Source organism: Myotis davidii, unplaced genomic scaffold, assembly GCF_000327345.1.
Source record: "Myotis davidii unplaced genomic scaffold, ASM32734v1 scaffold271, whole genome shotgun sequence".
NCBI classification, from domain to species: Eukaryota; Metazoa; Chordata; class Mammalia; order Chiroptera; family Vespertilionidae; genus Myotis; species Myotis davidii.
Window position 1 is genome coordinate 1,108,176 of NW_006284839.1, and position 13,522 is coordinate 1,121,697.

Sequence of the window (13,522 nt, forward strand, 5' to 3'; positions counted from 1 at the left end):
TCAGAAATCTTTTGTCCTCAATTCTGAGTATTTGGGGGGATTATTATCCAGAGGGAGATTCCTGGACTCAGAGAGGATTGCCTTTAGACTCCTGGTAGATATTGGGAAACTTTAGCAAAAAGGTTGCACCACTTTACAATCCCATCAGTAAAACCTGAGGCACCACAGAGGTCCATTTTTATCTCAGGGTTCTGGTGAAACCACCCCTTTGGTGTTGCAGTAGAGGTGGTGAAGGGGTACTTACCAGAGCATTGGGGGGATCAACACTGCTTCCTGCTGCTTCCTTTCTTCAAGAGAAGCTCCAGTGTTAAAGAGGCGTCCTGCTTCAAATTACTCCTATCCCCTGACATTACTCCGCGTTTCTCCATCTTTCCAGTAAAATCCCAGAGCCACAAGCACTGAAAGTGGAGCAACACCCTGAAACCCATCATCACCACCCTCTTAGCTAACTGAGCTCCTCATGTGTTGCCTTTATAACTCTAATCACAAGTAACAACTTTTTGCTCACGTGTTTCTAGTTTGTGTCCCGCACAATAATGTAAGCTCCAAGAGGGACCATCCTGTCTTATTCATCATTGTAAGCCTAGCCCCTGGCCCTCTGCCTGGCACAGAGAGGGTGCAATAAATACTATTGAATGACTGAATGATTTGTGTTTGTCCTTCAAAGAGTTTTCCAGACTACACCTGTCCATAAACAGATAGAATTTTTTAATAGTGGTTTACAATATAGCCACTTATATCACCAAGGAGGATGGAGTTTCTTGACTGATGTAGCCAACTTTGTCAACAAAGTCCACTGTTACTCGCAACGTGCCCAGTTTATAAAGTCCCTCAGAGGAGTGCCACCAGCAGGGGGTGATAGCTTTATCGCTGCCTCCCTGGGCTGGAGTTCAGTGCTGGCTTACAACGCTCATATTGGGCTAGGGGTCACCTCTGGGATTCCAACTCCCGTGGGATATTTTAGCCCAAGCACGTCAAACCCACAACAATGCCGGCCCGGGGACCATTAGTGATTTACTCTGGACCACATGGGAAAGAGGGCAGAGCCTGAAACAATCTTTCATGCTCGTGTTGTAAATTCAGATCATGGCTTCAAAGATGTTGATCACCCAAAGTCAAGGGGCCTAGGTTTTGTTTTCCAGGGCAAAGGGACACCATCACTGATGGGAGAGTTCTGTGGAGGTGACCCAGGGGTGGGCTCCCAGCCATCACTTCCCTTGTCGTGTCCGTTGGCCTAGAGTATGGGACATAAAAGAAGTCAGTGGCCCCAATGCTCGGTCAATCACTGGGTGTGAACCCAGCTTGTGTGGGTGACGGCCTTCAGGGAACCTTTCTCCTGGAGGCCAAGCCCAGCAGCCCCCACACTCAGTGCCCCATTGATGGGTCTCCAGGGGTGTGAGATCAGCCGGCTGCTCAGTCACCAGAAGGGACCTTTTCCAGGGTTAGAAAGAGGTGACGGATGAAGAGTCCTCATTCCCCCAAAGAAATGGCCTCAACTATCTGGTTGGGTGGAAATTGTAGGTGATAGAGCTCGAAAAAACACCACATGCTGATGCTGACAACTTAATAATCTCCAGTGCTTCCCTGACCTCAGGCTTTATGCCAGGAATAGCACTAGGGGGAAGAAAAGAAAGGAAAGAAAGAATGGAAGGAAGGAAGGAAGGAAGGAAGGAAGGAAGGAAGGAAGGAAGGAAGGAAGGAAGGAAGGGAGGGAGGGATGGGGGTTAATGGGTGGATGAGGACATATTTTTAATACCTTAACCAATAAAGAAAGGAAAAGAAAAAGAAAGAAATAAAGAAAGAAGGAAAGAAAGAAAGAAAGAAAGAAAGAAAGAAAGAAAGAAAGAAAGAAAGAAATGAAGAAAGAAAGGAATGAAGAAAGAAAGGGAGAAAAAGAGAAAGAGAGAGAGGGAGGGAGGGAGGAAGGGAGGGAGGAAGGAAGGAAGGAAGGAAGGAAGGAAGGAAGGAAGGAAGGAAGGAAGAGGAGGGAAGAAAAAACTTATTTCAGAATTAAAAAGACTAATGGGGGGTGGAGGGGGGTGGAGACTGGATTTGAAACCAACATTAAAGTCATTCATCAACATCTCCCATCTATTAAGGGAATACTTGGTCCCATTATTTACATTGTGAGGTAAATATGATTAGAATTGCCATTTTACAGGAAAGCAAGTTCTAAAAATTCACCCACAATCTCACAACTAGCTGCACTTAACTTTTATATTACACTGACACATTAGCTTATATTTTATAAACTTAGAGTCGGGGGTAGTGCATTTACACTGAGTGATCAGGCATTTTCAGCAAAAGAACAAGTGTTCAACCATTTTTTATACATTTAAAGAAATGTTGTTCTCTTTATTTTATTGGATGTAGTTCTCTTTATTTTATTGGAAGGTCGTGGATGCTTTATGCTTTATTTTGCCTTGCTGCCTGTGGAGCTAGTTTTGCGCTATATGGAGACCATAGAACAGCCTTAAGTTTTATGTAGCACAAGCTTTGGTCACCTCCATGGCCCTAATGCTCCAGTCCAGGGATGCCACATAGATTTTATTTTGTTTGCATTATACCCATCAGGCTCCAGTTTGGGGACAGAAATCATACAAGCTATTTTAGTTGACAGAATTTCATATAAAGAATTGCTAACTGCCCAGCAGGTGTGGCTCACTCGTTGAGTGTTGACTCACGAACCAGGAGGTTACCAGTTTGATTCCTGGTCTGGGCACACGCCCAGGTTGTGGGCTCGATCCCTAGTGTAGGGCATGCAAGAGTCAGCCAATCAATTATTCTCTCTCATCATTGATGTTTCTGTCTCTCTCTCCCTCTCCTTCCCTCACTAAAATCAATAAAATATATACTTCTAAAAAAGAATTGCTAACCAGGTAACCAAAAGGGTAAAAAAAAAAAAAAAAGAACTCTAAGCTATCATGGAGGTAACAACTGGAGGAAGCAGCGACCACCCCAACAGGCAAGGCCCAAAGGGAATGATTAAAACATGGAAGCTTGGTCAAGGGGCCCACAGAGGCAAGTCTCCGACATCTGAGCAAGGGGCTAGTAGACTGGTGCCCTGTCTCTTAAGGGGCACCAGGGAGCTGGGGTTACAAGTGTGTTGGAAAAACTACAAACTGTGTTTGGCTTTTGCTACAGGAAGAAACAGCTGCTGCCCAAGTGAAGGCAGCTTTCCTGGGATGCTCACACCACCAGCAGCAGGAAGGAGCAAGTCCCTTCCTTGTCCTTCAGCCTGGCAGCCTCCCTCTGGCTCCCCCTGGTGGGCAGAGTCTCAGCCCCAGCATCACAAAGCGGGTGTAGAAGGGTGAGGCTAGAGGTGAGACAGGCATTTGAGCTTATTAAGTGGCCCCCATCACCTTCAATAAGTTCTGTAATTGCTTCCTGGAAAGCAACATTGAGGTTTATGAGGCCTATTCCGGGCTCAGCAGAAAAAAAATCTTGTGATTAATTGGTGATATCAGCCATACGCCTAGAGAAGAGAAATGGTGGCATGAATGCCACATATTTGGCCTTTCCCTGGCGATTAAATTACCTGCACAGTGAACATGAGAAGTGAGCGCTGCTTCCCACTTTCCAAAAGCAAGGACAGCTGAGCAGGCAAAGTGAGCTGCAGAGCCAAGATGAGAATCCACAGAACCCCACCCCACCCCACCCTAGCCAACAATCACTTGCCTAATGTTCATAAATTAGGTGGTTGTGTCCGGAATCTGAAAGTAACTGGCCCAGTGATTTCCAGGGAAATGTCGATTAGAGCATAGCGTGGGATGGTTGAAAGGGATGCCTCTGTTGCTGCCTTACCCCCAGCCAAGGATATTCTTCTCAGAGGACCATGGAAGGGCAAGAGCGGAAGATGGGGGTAGAATCTCAGACAGCACAGGCCAAGCACCCCCACCACCACCACCACCCACCCAGTGCCTCAGCCTAGAGAATAGAGTCCATCAGAAGGCTGGCAAAGCCAGGTAACCCTGGGTTCAGATCCCAGGTCAGACATTTTCTTGGTGTTTAGATTAAGTTACAGATACAACTTTGTCCATAAATCAGGTGGGCAAGAAAAATAAATTAGAATGTGTTTTGAAGCACAATTTCTGGTCTTTCCAAGGCATTTCTGGGAGGATTTCAGGGGTGTTTCAGAGCCAGCTCAAAGGATGCACACAGATCCTCCCAAAACTGCATTTGGTGAGGTGACCTCACCTTGCTTGCTTGAAAGCAGCCCAGTGGGTGTAATTACACCACAGGATCAGCAAGTGCTATGACTCAGGGCTTCTTTGTTCCTTCTCCTTTTTATTTTTTTACTAGAAGCCAGTTGCACGAAGATTCACACAATAGGCTTTCCTTCCCCTGGCTGCCGGCACTGGTTTTCCTCCAGCACCTGGGACCCAGGCCTTTGGTCTGGCCGCAGTGGAGAAGCCAAGACTCTTCAGTCTTCAGTCTTCACTCCGCCCGGAGCCTTCAGTCTTCACTCCGTGCCTGCATATGCAAATTAACCGCCATCTTTGTTGGGTTAATTTGCATAGTCACTCTGATTGGCTGGTGGGCATAATGGAGTGACACCAATTTGCACGTTTCTCTTTTATTAGTGTAGATTTTTTTGCAAGCCACCTCAGCAGACACCACTGGCCCCTTTCCGTTCCTGGGGCCCAAGTTGGAAGGAGAAGGAGATGGAGGGCAAATGTGGGAATGGAGTTGGGCCCATCAGTCTCAGTCATGGTTCCACCCAGGTCACTGGCTAATCCTTGTTCTTGTCCACAAGATTATCTGCAGAATGCCTCTTCCTCCCCCTTCTGGGCCACCTTTGGAGCAGGGACCCACAGCAAGCCCTTTCTTTGTAGCTCAGGTGGGAATGAGGGCTCTCTGCTGTTCACCTGCTACTTCCAACCTTGGGAAGTTTGGTTTCCTTGTAGGGTTTGTTGTAGTTGTTGTTTCTTTGTTTTTGTTGAGGGTGTTTTTGGTTTATTTGTTTTGTGTGTGTGTGTTTTGTTTTGAGTTTTGCTTTTTTGTTTGTTTGGGTTTTAGTATGAATAAAACCCTTCCTTTCTCAAATCTCAAATACTGTTCTTAAAGTTTTAAAGCTTTTGGAAACAAAAAACCAGAAAGCTCTGTCTCAAATCTACCTGAACCTCAGGAGCAAACGGCAGATTTTTTGTTTAAGTGGGAGAAAGAAGGGGGCAGAAATGCTAAAAAGGAGGTGGGTGGGGAAAGTTAACACGGAAAAGAATTTAGGCCACAAGCGCATTCCCTTACATTAATTTCATGTCATCTCTGATGTACTTCTCGTAGGCTTCTTCTCGTAGGTTTCCTGTCAATGATGGTCCCTGACAACCTCAACACCAGTGATGACTGTGGTTTCACCCTGTGGGCCTTCAGTGGAGGCATTTTCACCAATGAGTCATCAAGGCTACCCTCTGTCCTACTGACCATCTTCCCTTCTACCTCCAGAAACAGCCCATCTGCGATCTCCCGATCTTGTAGATATCAGAGACATCTCATCATCGCTGATGAGGTCCTTGTAGATGATCACGATGGCGGCTGGAAGGAGACAACCGCAGTCACAGGCGCCCGGAGCCAGGAGCCAGCGTGGTGCAGCTCAGCAGCACTTGGGGGAAGAGAGGAGCAGGTAGAAAAAGCTTTTGTTTCTTAATAAATGGCTTAAAATCAATATCCCAAAAAGCAAAACTTTTGGTCCCCTTCAGAATACTATCTAAGATGCCTTGAGGTATCTAAAGATGTCAGTTCTCCTCAGATTGATCTTTAAATTCAACACAATCGCCCTAACCAGTTTGGCTCAGTGGATTGAATATCGGCCTGAGGACTGAAGGGTCCCAGGTTCAATTCCGGTCATGTACCTTGGTTGCGGGCACATCCCCAGTAGGGGGTGTGCAGGAGGCAGCTGATCGATGTTTCTAACTCTCTATCCCTCTACCTTCCTCTCTGTAAAAAAAAAATCAATAAAATACATTTTTAAAATAAATAAATTCTACACAATCCCCATCAAAATCTCAGTAGACTTTCTCAGGAATTGAAAAGTTAATTCTAAAAGACATATAGAAATACAAGGGCTTAAAATAATCAAAGCACTTTTGAAAAATAAAAACAATATTAGAGTATTACACTACCTGATTTCAAGACTTATTCTTAAACTCCACCTATTAAGAGTGTGGTATTGGTGTAAAAACAGACAAATCGATTAATGGAACAGAATAGAGAATACAGAAATAGACTCACACATATATGGACAACAGATTTTTTTTTTAACAAAGGTGCAAAGGCAATTCAGGAAAGAAAAATGAAATTTGCCCCATACGTTATGCCACAACCAGACATTAATTAAATGTAGAACCTAACACTATAAAAATTCTAGAAGAAAATATAAAGAACACCTTATGACTAAGGGTTAAGCAAAGTTTTCATAGATAATGCACCAAAAGCATGATCCATTCAAGAAAAACTTTATAATGTGGATGCCAACAAAATTAAAACTCCTCTCTTGCTCTTGTGCACTTGCTCTCTCTTGCTCTGTGACCCGCAGGTGCCCATGTGTTTGAGCGTTCTCTCTCCATAGCCATGTGGCTTTAAGCAGACCATGGCCCTGCAGACCACACACGCAAAGGACTACAGCTGGAAACACAATGGACTGGACTGGACTATGGAACAAAAATTCTGGGCAGTGGCCTTAATTCTGGCCCTGCTGAAGACAAGATTGGACTTCTTCCATGGCGAGATGGACAGAGATGGGCCCTTGGAGGGAAACTCCCTTAATTTTACATCATCAATAAAGCTTTCCACGAAACCCCATCCTCCCATGGGGGCCTCAGGAAATTATTTTCTTCAAATCATCCCCAAGAACTCCATTTCCACTGATAACAATGCCACTGCACATCTATCAGAATGTCTAAAATCAAAAAAGAGTGACCATACCAAGTGCTGGAGAGAATGTGGAGCAAGCGGAATTCTCTTATACTTGCTGGTGGGAATGTAAAATGGAACACCACTTTGGAAGGTTGTTGTTGTTGTTTTAGTTAAACATATGCTCACTATATTAACACAGGAGAGGGGTATGAGAATTATATAAATTAACTAAAATCAAAGACAGGGGCCTGCTCCGTGCTGCCTGACATGGAACCCAGCTGTCCAGAGATGCAAACAGACCACGAAGAGCCTCTGGACAAAGAAAATTCCTGCAAAGATTGATCAGTAGCTACTCAACCACCCCTTTAGCATTGACCCATATCATAAAGGGAAATCACAAGGCCACAAAATATACCTTGTACATTTCCTGTAAAGGTTAATCTCAACCCTCTCCCACTCTCTACTTCCCCATACCAGCAAATTTCCATAGAAATTACAAACAGACATAAGCTCAACTTCTAGAGATGATTGGGATCTCTCTTCCTTTTCATGTGAGACTCTCTACTCTGCCTGTGGAGTGGCTTTTCTTGCTTGTCCCCTCTACTCAATGAAACCTGCTTTTCCACTTTAACCTCTTGTCTGCCTCAAATCTTGAATTCTTTCCTGCCTCGGGACTCACCCCTCAGGCATCAATATGACCTAGCTATACCACTGAAGGGACCAAAAGTTTTGCCTTTTGGGATATTGATTTTAAATTGGTTGTTAAGAAACAAAGACTCAGAAAGAACCTTTGATTCCCTGCCCACCCCCACCCTCACCCCTCCACCCCACCCCCTTCCCCATTCCTGCCCAAGAGATGCAGATAGAAAAACAAGCTTCAGGAAGGAAATCTTAGGATGTTCCCCTTAGCCTAATTTGAATTAAGTATGGTAAACAAGAGGCTTCAGACTGGGCCCATTAGCTAGATACCCCTAGGTCCATTGTTTGAGTCACCTAACAAGAATTTGCCTGACTTGATTCCCTCTTCCTCAACTGCCTGTAAATCACCCATTCTCACTTCTGAAATCTAATATCCCCATCCTCCGCGTTCCCCTTTGTCTAAAATGTCTTATATAACCAGTTACCTCAATGGCTTTGGAATTTTCATGCTTATGTGAATTCCCCATGTGCCTGCATTAAAACTTTTATTTTCTCCTGTTAATTGGATTATTAGTCCAGCCAGAATTTAGAAAGTGGGAGGAAAGGTATTATTTTTAGGACCCACAGTATTTATCCAAGATGTATGAAAGCATATGTTCATACAAAGACTTATTCATGAATGTTCATAGCATTTTTATTTATAATGGCAAAGAAACTGGAACCTAAATATCTATCAACAGGTGATTAAGTAAGCAAATGGTGGTATATCCATATAATGGAGCACTACTCTGCAATAAAAAGGAACAAGTGATCACATGATAACAGGACTGACCTCAAAATAATCATTAGACTGAAAGAAGCCAACAACAGAGAGAGTATATACGGCATGAGTCTATTTATAGAAAATTCTAGACAATGCAAAGTAATCTACAATGACAGGCTGGTGACCTCCTGGGAATGAGAAGAGCAGGGAGGAACAGAGACTGCAAAGGGTACAGGGAAACTTCTGTGGGTGACAGTTCTGTTGTTCCCTCTCATGACTGTGGTGATGGTTTCGTGGGTGCATAAAAAATGTCAAATTTTATGAAATTGTGTATTTTTTTAAAAATGTATTTTATTGATATTTTAGACAGGAAGAGAGAGGGATAGAGACTTAGAAACATCGGTGAGAGAGGAACATCGATCAGCTGCCTCCTGCACGCCCCCAACTGGGGAGTGCCCGCAACCAAGGTACATGGCCTTGATGGGAATCGAACCTGGGACCCTTGAGTCCACAGGCCGACGCTCTATCCACTAAGCCAAACCGGTTAAGGCTGAAATTGTGTATTTTTAACAGGTGCCATTTATTGTATGTGAATTATTCTTGAAGTGTCAAAATGGTCAATATATACATAATATATTTTCAAAATCTGCCCAGAATCAGCATGTTGCCCTCAGAATTTCCTGCAGCACTGTTTCTAGGCCCTTCCCCTTCGTGCGCCTGGAGCAGCTGTGGTCAGCAACAAACCAGGCTCCACCCCAACCCTGTCTCTTACCAATCCAGGCTCCTGCCCAATCCAGGCTCAGGTGCCTTTTCAGGTTCCTCCCACACAGCCTGCCCGCAGATTCACTGGGAAGGAAACGCTGGCCCCTCATCTCTACTTTTGCCCCTGCCCTACCGCCCTTCTCAGTGTGTGGCTCCAACTGCCCTGCCAGCTTATCAGCTGTCCCCCACCAACCGCTGGAGTGTGGGCCGTGGGGACCCACCCCCTTCACCTACTCAAGGCCCTTCTCTCGCCTTTCTACCTGAGGACAGCACCTCCAGGACCCTCTCTGACCCCTCAAAGCCCCAACCCCGCCCCCTCTGTCAGTCACTTCTGGGCAAGTCCCCTGCGGTCATTCTAAAGAGATCGAAACGCTTTGGTTCTGCATAAAGCTTCTGTTTGCATTGAGGAGTTTGTCACACATGCTAATGGGTAATCCGGCTGCAGGAGCAGACACAAGGGCAGAAAGGGGTGGGGTGGCCTGTAATGGCTTCTTCCTGGCTGCCAGGCTGATAAGATGCAGGCAAACAAATGGCCTCTCCTGTCTCCTGGATTTAGGAGAGTTTACTTCCCTGAGCAGCTAAGCTCCCTGGCCTGTGCCCGTCTGGGGCCCTCCTAGGGAGGATGGTTGGACCCTCCAAGTGTGGCCAGTGGGTGGGTCTGGAGGGCTGGCAGGACCCAACTCCTGCCCGTTCTCCCTACCCTGCCCAGTCTCCACTGAGGAGTAGCTAAGTAACTTATCTGAGGGCTTCAACAACCCAAAACAACTCTCCTCTCCCTCCTTTGTTCTCAATGACCTTTTTCCTATGAATTATAGAACATTCTGAAAATAAGGAAAGAGAAGAAAATTAAACCACATGTGATCCCGTCATCCAGGGATAACCATTCTCATTTTGCTTTCGTTTCTTCCTTACCTTTCTAATGCATATTATGGGGGCAAAAAAAAAAAAAAGAAGAAGAAGAAGAATTTTCCTCCCACTTCCTTAATTCTTCTGGCTGAGCTAATAATCAAATTGACAGATTAACAGGAGAAAAATCAAATTGTAATACATGTGCGTGGGCAATTCACATTAGCATGAAAATTCCAAAGACAGTGAGACGACATGGATATAGAAGACATTTTATAGGAGTAAAGGGAGGGCGGGAATGGGATCTTAGATTTCAGAAGTGAGAAAGGGCAATTTACAGGTAGTTGAGGAAGAAGAAACGCGTAGGACAGGCAAATTCTTACTAGGCAACTCAGAAACAATGGGACACGGGGCGGGGTGGGGGGGTTGGGGGGGTATCTAGCCAACAGGCCCTTCCTAAAGCCCTCCTGTTTACTATTCTTTATGCAAATTAGGCTAAGGCAACACCCGAAGATTCCCTTCCTAGAGGAGGTCTTTCCATCTGAGTCTCTCAGGCAGGAAGGGAAAGGCCCAACGACTCTAAGTCTTTTGTTTTTTAAGAAACAGCTTCAAGTCAATATCCCGAAAGGCAGCTCCAGGGTAGCAAAACTTTGGGCCCTTCAATATGTATTTAAAAGCAAAAGTGCTATCAAAATAATAATAATGTTTATTGAGCAAGTGCTGACTATTGTGCGGATCCAGAGAGTGGCCCCAAGATGTGCCTGTGTGGTACTAGGGCGGCGGTGCTAAGCACTTCATGTGGACTATTTCATGTCATTTACACAATAACTCCTAGTGATGATGTAACTATTATCCCCATTTAAGAAGTTAAGTAGCTCATCCAATGTCATCCAGCCAATGAACCAGGGGGGCTGGGATTCCAGCCCAGGAGATCTGATTCCAGAACCAACATTCTCACTGCTTTGAAACTAAATGTCCTGCAAATATCTTTCTGAACTTTTCGCCTTCAATGTCATTTTTAATTATTAGAATGATTCAAGTACTCCAGTGTTCAGAGCTACCATAATTTCCTCATCCCCTATCAGTGGACGTTAGGTTATTTTCAATGTTTTCTATAAGTCATTCTCCAATGAGCATTTTTATAGTTAAATATTTGCTCAAAAACTAAAATTAAAACTCCTGGGTCAAGCATATTTCTAATTTAAGGCTTTTGATACCTGGCTGCCAAGATTATCCTCCAAAAATAATGGACCAAATTATACTTCCTACATCCTCATCCACACCAGACTACAAAACATTCTTCATCCAAGTGACTAGATGCAGCTCAAGTTCTGCCACATGAATAAGATCTAAATCTTATTAATTAGGGGCTCAGATTAGCCCAATCTTTTCCAGTGGAAATTCCATCCTCTCTTTAGCAGAAGAACCAGCACCAGACATTGGACAAAAAAGAGTCTGAGGCAGAGGGCGGAAGACCAACTTCGGATTGATTGAATCAGCTCACTAATTCTACGTTTCCCAGAAATGCCTGGCTTTAATGATTGTCACTGAGTGGTCACTGTCAATGACCAAGAGAGAGGACAGGATGTGGAAGGCCTCTAAGTCCTGTCGGCCAGGGAAACAGCCTCCTTACCCCTTTCAGTGCTTCTGGCTGGCCGAATAATCCAAACAACATACAGCAGGTTAACCGGACAAAATAAAAAAATTAACACGTGCACACAGGGAATTCACATAAGCATAGCAGTTCCAAAGACAGTGGGAACATTGGGTATATCAGACATCTGGGGACAAAGGAGAAAAGTGGAGGTGGCGCCGAGACCGGTGTGGCTCAGTGGATGGAGCGTCGGCCTGCGGACTGAGGGGTCCCGGGTTCGATTCCGGTCGGGGGCATGTGCTTGGGTTGTGGGCACTTCCCCAGTGGGGGATGTGCAGGAGGCAGCTGATCGATGTTTCTCTCTCATCCATGTTTCTGGCTCTCTGTCTCTCTCTCTTCCTCTCTGTGGAAAATCAATAAAATATATTAAAAAAAAAAAAGTGGAGGTGGTGTTTTAGATTTCAGAAGCGAGAATGGGCGATTTACAGGTAATCCAGGAAGAGGGAACACACACGGCAGGCAAATTCTTGTTGAGCAACTCAGAAACAGGGGGCCCAAAGGGTGGGGGAGTATCTAGCTGGCTGCTTGGAGTCTTCCCGACTAGCTGGGGTGTGAATTCTTAAGGTGATGATGTCCAGGTTCCCTTCTGAGGCAGGTTTTTAAATCTGAATCTCTTTTTTAAAAAGGAGGAAGTAAACAAACAAAAAAACTCTTCCTGGGTTGGTTGGGCTCCAGTTGCTTTCATTTGGAAATAATGTGCGTGCCAGGGTGGCACATTCTGGGGATGCTTGCTCCCGACCCCCACAGTCCCACCCACGGTCCCGTGGCTACTGAGTCCAGCTGGCGGCAGCTTGGAGCAGGGAGAGGCCAGAGACCCGGGCGTCAGGACTCCGTTCTCGCCCTGGCGCTGGCCTTCTTATAAGCACCAAGACACACCAAGCCTCATTTTCTTCCTCTGCTGAGAGAGAGGGTGGAATAGGGACCTGAGATTCCCACCCACTCCGACTCCATATGTCCCAGAAGAGGATATTAATAAACACCAGCCAACCTTTCCTGTGCTCCTACTAGATACCAGGCATAAACTAAGCAGTTGGCTGACGTTTTCCCATTTAATTCCCCCCCCCCGCCCCTCCCCCAAGCCTTTGTCGAATATTTGGTAGCACAACTTTTCCCTTGTTTGGCAGATGAGAAAACTGAGGCACAGAAGCTTAAGTCATTTGCCCAAGGTTGGACTGGGAGCCAAAGGCAGAGTCAGAATTTGAACCCGGGACAACCTGACTCCTGTCCGGTTGGCCTGCACTTCGCACTGTGGGCAGGGTCCCCTGATCAGAAAACAAGCTGCCTGGGGGAGAGCCGCGCCTGCGCTGTCTCCCATCTGTCCCCAGCTCCAAGCCCAAGCCCGCGGTGGGCAGTAAGGACTTGTGAGTTGTCTGTAGCTGCAAAACAAATCATCAAAAACGTAGTGACGTGGAGCAGCTCCCACATACTGGTTCACAGAAGTCCAGACGCAGTGAAGGACCGAAGTTCTGCCACCCTGAAGTTACCTTTCTGAGATATTGATTTTTAAGCTGTTTATTAAGAAACACGACTCAAAGGGAGCCTTTGACCCTCCCCCTTTGCCGAGACTCACACGAGAAACCTGCTTTAGAAAGGGGATCTTAGGAGGTGGCTTTAGCCTTGGCGCAGAGGAGGGTGAATAGAGGGCTTCAGGCAGGGGTCTGTTTACTAGATGACCCGCAGTGTCCCAGTGTTTCTGAGTCACTCCGCAAGAATTTGCCTGCCCTGTGTCTTCCCCTCTTCCTCAACTGCCTGTAAATTACCCATTCTCACTTCTAAAATCGAACACCCACTCCCCCTCTTTTGTCCAACTAGTCTTGTAGACCCAATGCTGCCTCAGTGGCTTTGGAGTTTTCATGCCTGTGTGAGTTCCCCATGGGCATGGGTTTTCTCCTGTGAATGTGTCTGTTACCTTGACGGTTAGCCAGAAGAACTTAGACGGTGGGAGAACAGTATTAATAGTTTTTAGCCTCCACAGCAGCAGCACTAGGTGCTCTGCTCAGTATCTC